At 33.2% G+C, this 13,200-nt stretch overlaps 1 long non-coding RNA gene across 1 annotated transcript; it reads right to left on the bottom strand.

Moving 5' to 3' along the window:
- Positions 1-308: 308 nt before the first annotated feature.
- LOC107916801 (uncharacterized) lies at positions 309-1,720 on the bottom strand. The gene is made up of 2 exons (XR_001689606.2): positions 868-1,720; positions 309-580 (listed from the first exon to the last, which is right to left on the bottom strand). It is a non-coding gene; the product is annotated as an uncharacterized lncRNA (long non-coding RNA).
- Positions 1,721-13,200: the final 11,480 nt, after the last annotated feature.

The following is a 13,200-nucleotide window of genomic DNA, read 5'->3' on the forward strand; positions in this document are numbered from 1 at the left end:
ACATGGCATGTTAACTCAAGGGTTAATATCTAAATTGACTCTAAATTATAGTTAAAATATTATATTTGGTCCTTTACAATTTTTAACAATAATTCTAAAAGTATTTCATTTTTACAGAAAATGATAATTATGTAATTTTTAAACTATAAAAATATATTTTTTTAAAAATAATAATTATGTAATTTCATCCTAGCAATTGGACATCTAAGTTGGCATTTAAAATCGATTTGAACTGTAACATAGGACTGTCGTTAGGGAGGTAACAAAGTTTAACGGCAGAGTGATCACTTCATAACAAAACGATAATGTAAGTGACTAAAATGTAACATTTTAAACATAAGTAACTAAAATATTGTAAAAGCCCAATTTTAACCGGGCCTTAATACCAACAAGCCCAAATCAAACCAAACACTACCCTAGCCCAAAATTTTACAAGCCCATAACCCAAAAAAGAAAAAAAAAGCAGAAATAGAAAAAATAAACCTAGCAGCAGTATGCGCCGCTCCCCACGTGCCTGGTCAGCGCATTCAACGCTCGAGGCTCAACCACTCCCTGGCTTCGTCCCATCGCTTCCAAAGACCTGCAAACAGCGAGAAAAGAGGAGAGATAGCAGCAAAGAAACATAAAAAGGGAAACAATAACCTAGCAATAAAAAGTAGCATGAACAGTAGCAAGAAAGATTCTAAAAATTGGCTACAAGGCCAACCAAAACGGATTGTAAAAGGGAGTTCTTTTGAGAAATCAAAGAACAAAAAAACAATTTCAATAGCGTTCAAAAAGTCAGATTCAAAGTAAAAAGGTGTATTTTCGTTCATTTCTTTATTTATTCGAAATACAAAAAGGCAATAATAACATTAGAAATCCTACCTTGACGCGTATTCGGTCGTCGGTGGGGGGTCTCCGGCAACCCAAACGTCGTGGAACCCATTTGGGTTCCGACAAGGTCGGAAAAGGCCACGAAAACGAAGGCGTTTCCTCCATGATTCACACATTTTCCCCTTAATCCCGTTTTAAACTCTCTAGATCTAGTTTTCCTTTTAGATTTTTTTTAACAAAAAAATGAGGGGAAAAGGTTTGAACAGGGCATAAAAGGGAGTCGGATCTGTGCGCCCTCAACCACCACTCACGGCGGTATCGCAATGGTGTCGGCGATGATGGGTTTCAAACCCTAGCTGAAAAGAAAAGTGGGAAAAAGGAAGTTTCTTCTTTGACTTGTTTTCTTTTTTTAAGAGAAAAAATGGCAAAGAAAGAAATGAAACTCATTTAAATGGCAAAGCAAAACGGCATTGTTTTGCTTCAAGGAGATGGGTGAGCTATTTGTCACTTTGATCCTTCTGTTTCTCTGCGACTATCGATTGGATCCCTTCTCCCCTGTATTTTTTTTTTAATTTTGCCCCAGGATTCTTATGTCTGATCCATTTTAGTCCTACATAAAATGGTGCGCAAAGAAATTAAGGGATAATTTCCGGATCAGTTCTCAATTTATTGCGCGCATTTAATTCTAGTCCCTATTTCTTTTTCTTTATTTAATTTATTATGAGTTATATTCTAATTTTGTTTAACCTTCAATTCAATCCCTTTTATGGTCTCATTTATTATTATTTAAGATTTTAAATTTCATTTTAATTTCAATTTACCTTTTTAAATTCTGTTTAAGTTTCAATTCTGTCCTTTGATTATTTATGTTCGTCTTCTTTATATTTTTTTATTGTTTATTATCCTTTTAAATACCTAGGTTTAATATTATTTATATTCTTTTACTTTTAAAATACTTAATATTACTGTTATGTATATTTGTTTTTATTTTTGTATAAAATTTTAATTTGTCATTATTCTTATTTTTTTTCTCGTTGCTTATTTATTTCTTTACTTATTTTTATACCTTCATATTTTATTTATTTTTCTCCATCACGCATGTTCCATTTTTATTTTAATCATTTATTATTACTATTACTTTTATTATTATTACTGTTTCTATTATTGCTTTTCTATTACTATTTATGTTATTGTTGGCACTATTCTGTATTTTATTATTATTATTTATTATTTTATCATTCCTTTCTATTATTGTTATTATTAGTATACTATTATTATTCTTATTAACGTATTATTATTATTATTTTCTACTTTATTATTATATTATTACTATTGTTATCATCTTATTAAACTAATTAATTTTATATTGATTTTGTCACATTATATATTTTCTTTTTGTATTTATTTACATTATTATTGCTATTACATTTATTATTATTATTATTATTATTATTATTATTATTATTATTATTCTCTTAAAATATAATTGTTCATAATCTCTCATTCACGTAAAATTTTACTATTATCATCCTTGCATTATTTTAATCCTTCTTTGTTACTTATTTGTTTTTTTGGTACTTTCATGTTTATTTTTATGCATATTCCACTTTCTTTCATTATTATTTTTTTTATGTATATCATAGTTTAATTAATATTAGATTTAATTGATAATTGCCATCGCATACTCGTTGTTTTATTATTATAGATATGTCGTTATGTTATTTATTCATGTTATCATTCTATTATTATTCAAATCACATCATGAGCCATGTTAAAGGTTCATTCTTTACACTAAAATCCAAATGATACGCATGGTTTTAAATATTGCATACATATTTATTTAAATATACAAAAATAAAAATAAGGTAATATTCCGTTCTTGGAAATTCGAGAAAATCGTGTCCTAACTTACTGGGTTTCGATTTTTCTCATTTAATCTAAATAATTGAATATCCTTTTAAAATTTAAATACGTTTATTTTTTAAATCAAAAGGCAAGTTTATTTCCGAGGGTTTAAACTGTTGTGTCTTAACGTACTGGATGTGACATTTAATTACTTCGAGATAAGAAGGCCTTTAGCATCCGCTTCGATTTATTCAAATATTTTTGTAAAACGAACATTCATAAGAAGGGATCGTAAAAATTAAAAATAAGGCAATATTGTGTTTGGAAATTTCGAGAAATCGTGCCCTACGTGCTGAGTTTCGATTTATCGTTTGACCGAACAACCGAATATCCTTTTTAAAAGTTCAATGCATGAGTTTTGTAAATCATGAGATGATTTTGGTATCGAAGGTTCGAAATGTCGTGTTCTACGTGTTGGATGTGATATTTTATTTCTTCGAAACAAGATAATCTTAATATCCATCTCGAGTTATCCAAACATTTATAAAAGGGATCATATTTTAAGATTTATTTTAAAATCTTTTTAACTTTCGACATCAAGACATTGATTAATCAATTAGGTACCAATTTTGGGCGTTACGAGGGTGCTAATCCTTCCTCGTATATAACTAACTCCCAAACCAATTTTCTCAAATTTCGTAGACCAAAATCGTTGTTTTAGTAAACTAAAATATTTTATTAAAATGACCAAATTTTTAGGTGATCCGATCACACCTAAATAAAAAAGATTGGTGGCGACTCCTAATTTTCGTTTTCTTTTCAAAATATAAAGTCGACCCTGTTTTTTTAAAAAAATGGTTTCGTCAAATGTAATATAAGCAAACCGAAGTAATTATTTTTATAGTTTACCCTTATAAATAAGTAGATATAGATATAGGTTATATTTAGTGTGAAATTATTATCACTTTCTTTTTGTGCGATATAGCTGTTCTATAACTTTTTTTAATACAAAAATTAATGACACTCAGGTGAAAAATAATATTTTTCAAAATAATTAAAAGTGAAAAATAATTTCAACGCCAAAAGAAAATTATAAATATGGAAAATTGAAGGGTGATAAACTAGAAAGATGAAAAATATGAATTTTATTTTCATAAGTATGCTACGCAAGAAATATAAAAAAATTTAACGAAATTTAATTTTCTTTCCACCTATTGCTTGGTAGTATTGAAAAATGCATAATTTTAAATTACCATACACATCTCTTTCATTTTCTTTCGGTTTATCACTCTAATTTTGAAAGATTGATTTTAATGTATTATGATGAAAAATTATTATCTTTCCTATTTTATTCTCTTTCACTTTTCTTTCCTATCAAGGATATTAAAAAAAATATTTCTTTCCACTTTTCCATTTCTCCTTTCCCTCCTTCAATTTTTCACTTGTAGAACCCATATTTTGCCCGGGCCTTAAAATAAATAAACCAAATTTTAAAAAATCAAAGTGTCCATTTATACAGTCCTTTTACAAACCAAAATACAAACCCAATAAATAACCAACCCAATCCTAAGCCTACCCAAACCCAATAAGCAGCAACCCATAGGGCCCAAATTCGAAACACCAGGGCAGAAACCCTAGTGATCCTTAGCGCCGCAAACAGCAGACAAGAGCCCCGCCTAGCACGACCTTCAATCGTGCTGCAATCATCGCAATCGGCGCACCAATCCACCGGAGATCTCGCCACAGACCTGCAAAAAAAGGAAAGAAAGACCGAGCAGAATAAGAAGGAAATCAAAGATTGTACTTTCTATATATGTATTCAGGCTCTAAAATCAAGAATCAAAAACATTGTAAGGGGGGATATACACAAAGATCATACAATAAAATACATCATTTTAAGTCAGAACGGAGGTGATTTATTTTGTCATTCAAATGTTCTTCAACTTTATTCATTTCATTTCCTTCTCTTTTATACATGCAAAACATAGTAGACAAAAACAGATTTGAAAATCAAGAGAAAAGCAGTCCACTTTTTAAAATTTCATACGCGAATATTTAAAAAATAAAAATAAAAGATTTTACCTATGATTTTCCTGGAAAGGGGAGGAATTTTGAACCTCCGACCACCGTGTACGGTGGCGCGTGAGGCACGTGCAGCGGTGGCCGACAATTGTCGCCAGAGTTCAGGCCGAGGAGGGGAAGAGCATTCTAGGCTCGTGTCTCTTGTTTTTTTTTTAAATGATTTAGAAATGAAATTTTTGGTGTTTTTTTTAGCTTATATAGCTTTATTAAAACGGTGTCGTTTTGCTTAATTCAATAAGCATTAAAACGGCATCGTTTAAACAAAAGGACCCGCACGTCGACCCGACTCGGCCAAAGGATCCGCGTGTTTTCTGTTATTGGGCTAATTGCCCAATTGGTCCTTCCGCATTTTTATCCTTTAAAATTAGGTTTATTTTATCTTTTAATTTTGCTCAAATATTTTGTTTCTATTTTAATTTGGTCCTTGGGCTCTTTTAAAAAAGAAAGCGCATAAACGATGTCGTTCTAAAAGGGGATATTTTTCGTTTCAATCCCTCTCCTTGTGCGCACATTTTAATTTGACCCTTTTTTATTTTTAAATTCCGAATTTTCATCTGTATTTTTATTTCTATTCTAACTTAATCCTTTCTAAATTTTTTTTTATTCTAACTTTATTTCTTTTTAGATTATTACTATTTATTTCAATATTTTGTATATATATATATTTATCTTAAACCTTTTTTTTATATTAAATTATTTTAATAATATTGTTTCATTCATTATTTTTCGTATATATTATTTATTTTATTCTAAATCTTTTTATAAATATCAAAATTGTTTTATTTTTCTATATTATTACTTTTCATATATTATTTTATGTATTATAAGTATTATTTTAAAACTTGTATATTATTATCATATATTATTTTAAAATTTTTTATCAAAAAATTATGTATTATTTTACATTTATATATACATATTGTATGATATTTCAAAATATTTTTTTATATAAAGTTTTGTTTCATTACTTTTATATATATTATTTTATTATATTTCATAAATTACTTTTTCTTTATCTATTTACAAAGCATTAATTATTTTTTAATCATTTCTTTATATCCATATTATTTTAATATCCATTTTTTAAAATATCGTATTTATTTTAATTATTATTTAAACATTTTACTTCTTAACTTACTTTGTATATTTTTTTAAGTTTTGCTAGTTTCTTTTTGTATTTTCTTCTATATTTACTTATCATTGTTTTAGTATGTTAATTTTATCATATCAATTATCCATCATTCTATGTTATTGTTTTTTTAATCAATTATATTTGCATGAAATATTGGTATGTATTATGTAATTTATATTCTTTAATTTTGATATCTTGTAACATATTAGTTGCATCATTATTTTAAAAGAATTTCAAATAAAAGGTTTTTTTTCTTTAAAATAAGGCAATATTTTTGTATTTAAAACTTCGGGAAATAGTATCCTAACATGCTGGGTTGCGATTTCTCGTTTGTCTAAATACCTAAAATACCCTTTTAAACAAATTTTCCAAATCACGAGATGATCTTAGCTACGAGAATTTAAAAATATTATGTCCTAACATGCTGGATGTGATGATAGTATTCTTTTGAAACAAAAGAATCTCGATTTTCAATTCAATTTATTCAGATTTTAAAAAAGAGATCATACTTTTAAATCTTTTCAAGGTTTCGACATTAGGACAGAAAATCAATCAATTGGTACCAATTTTGGGTGTTACGAGGGTGCTAATCCTTCCTCATACGTAACCAACTCTCGAACCTGTTTTCTTAATTTTCGTATATCAAAATGTTTTATAAGGTGATCCAATCACACCTAAAAAGGTTGGTGCCGACTCCCATTTTCATATTTCTTAATGTCGATCCCGTTTTTCCAAAACCCTCTAAAAAATGGTTTCGATAGCTTGGCGACTCTGCTTGGGATTTAAGAGAGTCGAGCCAAAAAATTGATTATTTTATGTCTTAATGTCGGAAGTTTGGAAAATTTAAAATATGGTCCTATTTTTGCTGCATATGTTTGTTATCTTATTGCTGTACATTGCATTTGCACGACCGTTGTGGTCACACCCTTAAGTGGGAATGAGAAGCTACGCTTTCGTGAGGTTTTCACCTTCGTATGAGCTAGTGGATTGCTGTCGGGATACTGTACCTATGTCTTCGTGAGATTTTCATCTCCGTAGGGCCATAAGAAAATGTGTCCCCCTGAACTGAACTTGGTCTATATGAGCCTATAATGGGTGAAGACCGAGGAATCTGCTGGTTTAGGTACCCTTGCTTTAGAACCAAACTACATATAGTGAACTTTAAGTGCTTGCCCTAGGTAATATGGTGATGACCTTTAGTACCTACCTTTATAAGTGCTTGTTTATTACATCTTTTTATATGATACTGACTTGTTTTTTTTATTTTGTCATCATCGCATGTCATTCATCATTAAAAGGTGTCGATTCAAGGTTTGATTTCTGAGTTAGGAAGTTTTGTAATGAGGAATAAATATATTAATAAAGTGGAGGACAACTCTTCCATTTGTGTGTGGTCAGAGAAAACCCAGTTAGAGAAAGGAGATAGTGTCATCGAGGGATATACATTGGAGTTGTGAGACTTTACTCGTATCAGTTCGACATAGAATGATTTTCGGGAGATGAAGGACATTTGGGCCCAGTGGGATAACAAGGTTATGCAGCTGTTCTACCAGAACTATGGAGATCTTCCTTGTTTGCTAGATCATTGGAGGAAAGCTTACGAGTAGTTCTATCAAAATTAGACGTCATGAAACAATAGTTCGAGAGAAAGAATTTGGAGCTTGGGAAGAAGATCGAGAAACTAGAAGAGGAAAAGATGTATTTGAGTCTAGACGTTAACGTCAAAAGATTGAGGTTGAAAAAGTAAGGAAGGAAAAGAGGAAAGTCAAAGAAGACCGAGATGATCTGAAAGAGAACTATAAGAAGATACAGTTGTCAATGAAAAATCTGGGTTGGGAAAGACTTCGGAGCAATGGCAGCAAGAGATTTAGGAAGAGAGAACCAGAGCTCATCATTGAGAGAAAAAGTTTCAAGAGATGCAAGCACAGAATCAAGCCTTAGAAAGGAGTTTGGTAGAAAGCCAGAAAGAGAAGCATGGATTAAAGATTAAAGTAGTTGAACTTGGACGGTCTCTTCATCATTACTGAAGTCATAACTCTGCGATTGAATTAAAGGCAAGCTTGGATAAGATCGAGGAAATAAAGCACAATATTGGAGGGTTAGAAGCAGCAATACAGGACTGTGAGCTACGAATTGAGCAGTTCGAGGTGAAAGAAGAACAATGGAAGAGAGAACTTCAACATCTTCGGGATCAAGTGAGAGATAGAGATCATGTCATGGAACAGGCCTTAGTTCAGATTCAAGAGGTTGCTGAACACTTGCAGGATTTGGCAATACAAGCTAGAACGCTGAGTATAATGTATGAGTCATCATTAGACAAAGGACGAGAGTTAGCATTATTATTGGATAGCGTTAAGACTCTAGGCCTACGGGCGAAAGTATATTTGTAACCCGTTTTATGAAAAGATTTTTATTCCTTAAATAACGTTTTCTAAAATGAAACTGAATCAGAATCGATACCTTTTTGCATTTTTTGCATTTGCATTGCATCACACCGCATCATATGCATTTAAATCCATAAAAAGACCCTAATTAGGCAAAAATTATTTCAGAGGGTTAATCGAGGATATGGAACAAAGGTTGGAGAGATTGGAGCAAAGGCAAATACAGATGTAAGAATAGTTAACCAAGATTTAACAAGATATACGTGATCAAATGTTAGAGCTCTAAAGAAATGTAATTAGCTAGCTGGGGCAATTACTAGCCGAAGGGCTTGAAAAGAAGAAAAGCCCAGTGGTCAACATTGAGGATGATATTGAGGACATCGTTTATTCCCCAAGTTTTACTCCAATAAGCGTCCAAACTCGACCAGACGAGGTACCTGTTACTATCAGTCTCCAACAGCATCAGGCCGGTATGGTGGCTTCAGTAAATTACTCAGTAGGCTCAGGTTCCAATTTGAGGGGCAATTCAGCCAATCTTATTGCCATTGAAGAAGCAAAAAAGACATGTGTGGAGTTTCTGAAACAGCATGAAGTTTTCAAAAGACGAGAGTGGAGCTCCCAAAGTAATACTTCGAAGGCAACGAAGAAAAAGGAAAAAGAGGTGAAAACGATTACCATAAGCCAGCCAAGAGTTACTAGCCATTAGGAATCCAATTCGAGATTGAGTTCTGAAAAACTCACATCTACACCAATCCCGATGTTGTATAATGAGCTCTATCAAAGATTATTTGACGCACACGTAGGAGCCCCTTTTCATTTAAAACCGTTGTAGCCCTCATACCCCAAATGGTATGATTCAAGCACTCAATGCGAATACCATGCGGGAATCACAGGACATTCGATTGAGAATTACACTGCCTTTAAAAAGGCAATCAAGGGGTTCATTAAGATGGGTATTGTAAACTTTGGTGGTCCCTCTGGAGCAGAAAATCTGTTACCCTATCATCGAGATAAAAGGGTAAATTCCATAAGAGAAGAGGGCATGGGATCCAAGAATGCACCAAGTTCAGGGATTTTAAACAAAACTTGATGTTGGAGGATTTGAATGACGTATCCAAGAAATAAAAATTGTTGAGCCTTTGCGCATTTTGGGATGTTTTGAACAACGAAATTATGGAAGTGATCCTTGTATTTAAAGATTAATCTAGAGTAATGTTTAGAACACACTTATTGTTTTAAAGCCTAGAAACAATAAGGTTTCATTTGTGAAATAGGCTCATGTTCGGACATCATTGTTTCAATAAAACATATCTTTAATGATCAATGCGAACAAATATTCTTTCATTCTTTTACAGATAAATATTCTTTTGACCTTTAAAATTCTTTCTAAATTGCATTCATAACATGTAAATAGTCATGCTTGAATTCATTTATTCCTTGTATGTTCTTTTGTGCCTATCATGGGTCCCTAAATATCAATGACATGGACAACTATACTACAGATTCAGAGTTCCTTTTTGAGTGTGACATGTGTTTAGAGGAATCTTAGTACTTTGAAGATGACAGAGATTGTAATCTATCTTCTGATTTGTTGGAAATAGTAAAGCAAGAAGAGCAGCAAATTTTACCCCATAAAGAGGTGGTAGAGAATTTAGCCTTAAAGGAAGGAAAGGTTGAGAAATTGGAATGTGCATAACCAGAGAGACAAAACAAGACCTTGTTGGGACTATTATAGGAATAGGAACGTCAGAAGAACACATGCAAGAGGATTCATAATGACTAGGATAAATAAGAGCCTTGGGCACTGTTGGTTCACCATGGAAGGGGACCGCATCAGTTATACCAAAAATGTCGAATTTAATGAGCCAAGACTTATAGGGCGTGTATGTTATGGGCCCGTCAAAAGTTTTAAGTTGACAATGGTTCATCTTTGTGGTTGTCGACTGCTCCGTTAAGAGGGTAGAGATAGCTTCATATGCCAATATTACAAAGTCAATAGTCATCGAATTTCAAAAAAAAACATCATATCCAACTGCACAATGCCAAAAGTTTGCAGTCTTTTCAAAGATAAGGTGCCATACTACAGTACAACAAAGGTTGCCAAAAGAAAAGAAAAAGAAGAAAAATAAATTACAGAAGATGACCGAGACTGGTAAAAATTGGCATAAAAAACTACTGCTTACTCTCTATGCTTACGCTGGGGCAAACACCTTCAATTCCAGTTGTTTCAAAGGTTCCAACCATCATCCTTGGAATGGGTGCATTGTTTGGCTTTCTTGAGCAGTCTAATGTGCCGTCAATAGCTGCGATGGTTACTTCCAGGCGATGGCCATTGATTTCCAGCTATTGGGCATCAAGCCGTACAAACTTAAAATGATAGATTCTTTCTTCAAAACCAGTTTCTGACAAAGTGGATGACGGTATCATGAAGGAAGCTCTCTTAGACTTCTATACAAGTTCAGGGAAGAGGAAACCTGATCAAATCATTATTTTTAGGGATGGGGTTAGCGAGTCTTAATTTAATCAAGTTTTGATCAAGTTGTTGAGGTTTGCAAGTTCCTTGACGAGAAGTGGAACCCTAAAGATTATGGTTATTGTTGTACGAAAAACCATCATACCAAGTTTTTTCAGTAGGGATCTCCTGACAATGTGCTACATGGTACTGTCATTGACAATAAAGTATGTCATCCAAAGAACAATGATTTTTACCTTGGTACCGATACTAGAATGATTGGAATCACGAGGCAGACCCACTATCATGTTCTCTTAGACCAGGCTAGGTTTTCGGCTAATGATCTGTAAGAGTTTGTTCATTCTCTATCGTATATGTATCAAAGGAGCACCACATCCATATTTGTTGTGGCTCCTATTTGCTACGCTCATTTGGCAGCTTCACAGTTGGGGGAAATTTATGAATATTAGGGATATTTTAGAAATATCATCGAGTCATGGTGGGATGTATACTCTGGGAGTAATCTCTGTACCTTAGCTTTCCAGGTTGAAGGATAAAGTCAACAACTTCATTCTTGTCTGCTGAGAATCATTGAACCATCTTTTTGTAGGGATTGACAAACAATAGCCAGGACTACTGCTGGGGCAATCCCTTTCTTATGGGTTTATGAATCAAGATTTTTCCTCCAAGCTTAGATGGAGTCAAGAATTGAATACCTCTAGTAAACTTAACCTGAAAGTATTCATCCTATGTAAATGTACCAAAAACGGATGACACAGACTTATGACAAAGAAGGTTCGTCCAAAAGAATTTCATGAAGGAAACCTTGTGCTGAAAGAGATCCTTCCCATGCAAAAGGATGCCGAATTGAGAAGGGTCATATGTTGCGGAGAGGGTTTTCTCTAGAGGTGCACTGATTTTGACAAGAAATGGATAGGAAGAATTTATCTGATCCAGCGAATTCGGACTAGGTCAATGAGTACTTTGTATAAAGGAGAAGGGAAGCCAAGGTGAAAACCCGCAAAGGGCACTTTGGGACTTTTATTTAGAAAAAAAGGAAAAAATAAAAGAAAAAGAGAAAAAACATATGGAGAGGCCAAGGTGAAAACCCGCAAAGGGCGCCTTGAGACCAAAGGGGTTTTGAGTTGAAAACCCGAAAGGGCAGCTCAAATTTGGAAAGTCATGCAGTGACCTTGCTATACCGAATTCGACGAGAAGTGAAGTATGTTACATATCGAGGCATCAACGAATTACTTTGGATCTTTTAAACACATGTTGAACTCAAGAAAGTCTTCATGGAGCTGGTGTATAGATGCTCAAGCGGCGATATCTGGGGCATCTGATTTCTGTCCTATTTACTATCTTTGGATTCTTTTTCTTCGCAAAAATATGTTCTCAGTTTAACCTTTTTGCATTCCTTCCAATAATTTTTCCAAATCTAATTATCCTCAGGATCAATTTATTTGTCTCTCATTATTCATAAAGCATGTTGCATTGAAATAATGATAGATGAACTAAAATATCTTCACAAATAAAATTTTGCTTATTACTTTGGAAATTTCTAGATAATACAAGAAACTGAAACAAGACAATTGTTTAAGGAATTCTCATATGTATGGGTCAGAGATACTCGAGAAATTTTCTTCTTCAGTCCAAAAGGTGGTTGGACGTTTTAAGCAATATTGATCTTAAGAAAGGAACATTTCATAAACATCTTCAGTGGGTCGTAACATTAGGGGAATGGTACGGTAGACCAAATTGATGGAGAATATTCGAGGCATACGAGCAGAGTATGATTGATATGTCGAGAAGAACGAGGTGGAAAGATCGATAGATAAATGAGTGATGACGTCCGAAATAAGAGTTATTTTTATAAACATTTTGCATTATAACAGGTTTAATTAGGAGCACTTGATTCATTTCGATCATAGCATCCTAATCATTAGGCATGAACTCATACGCATTATACAGGTTATGTTCTTCAAGGGACAATGAAGATTGATGTGCCTTAATTCCCTAAGCAGTAGGGTAATAGGCTAAAGCATAGCAGATCTGACCTTCATTGAAGCAGATCCAAGATGATTTGGCATCTCTGTATTAGACGGGGAGCAGATCGAAGACAGCAGATCTGACCTTCATTGAAACAGATCCAAGATGATTTGGCATCTCTGTATTAGACGGGGAGCACATCGAAGACAGCAGATCTGACCTTCATTGAAACAGATCCAAGATGATTTGGCATCTCTGTATTAGACGGGGAGCAGATCGAAGACAGCAGATCTGACCTTCATTGAAGCAGATCCAAGATGATTTGGCATCTCTGTATTAGACGGTGAGCAGATCAAATACATAACAGATCTGACCTTTATTGAAGTAGATCCAAGATGATTTGGCATCTCTGTATTAGACGGGGAGCAAATCGAAGACAACAGATCTGACCTTCATTGAAGCAGATCTAAGATGATTTGGCATCTCTGTATTAGACGGGG

This window comes from Gossypium hirsutum, chromosome A01 (assembly GCF_007990345.1).
Source record: "Gossypium hirsutum isolate 1008001.06 chromosome A01, Gossypium_hirsutum_v2.1, whole genome shotgun sequence".
Lineage (NCBI taxonomy): Eukaryota > Viridiplantae > Streptophyta > Magnoliopsida > Malvales > Malvaceae > Gossypium > Gossypium hirsutum.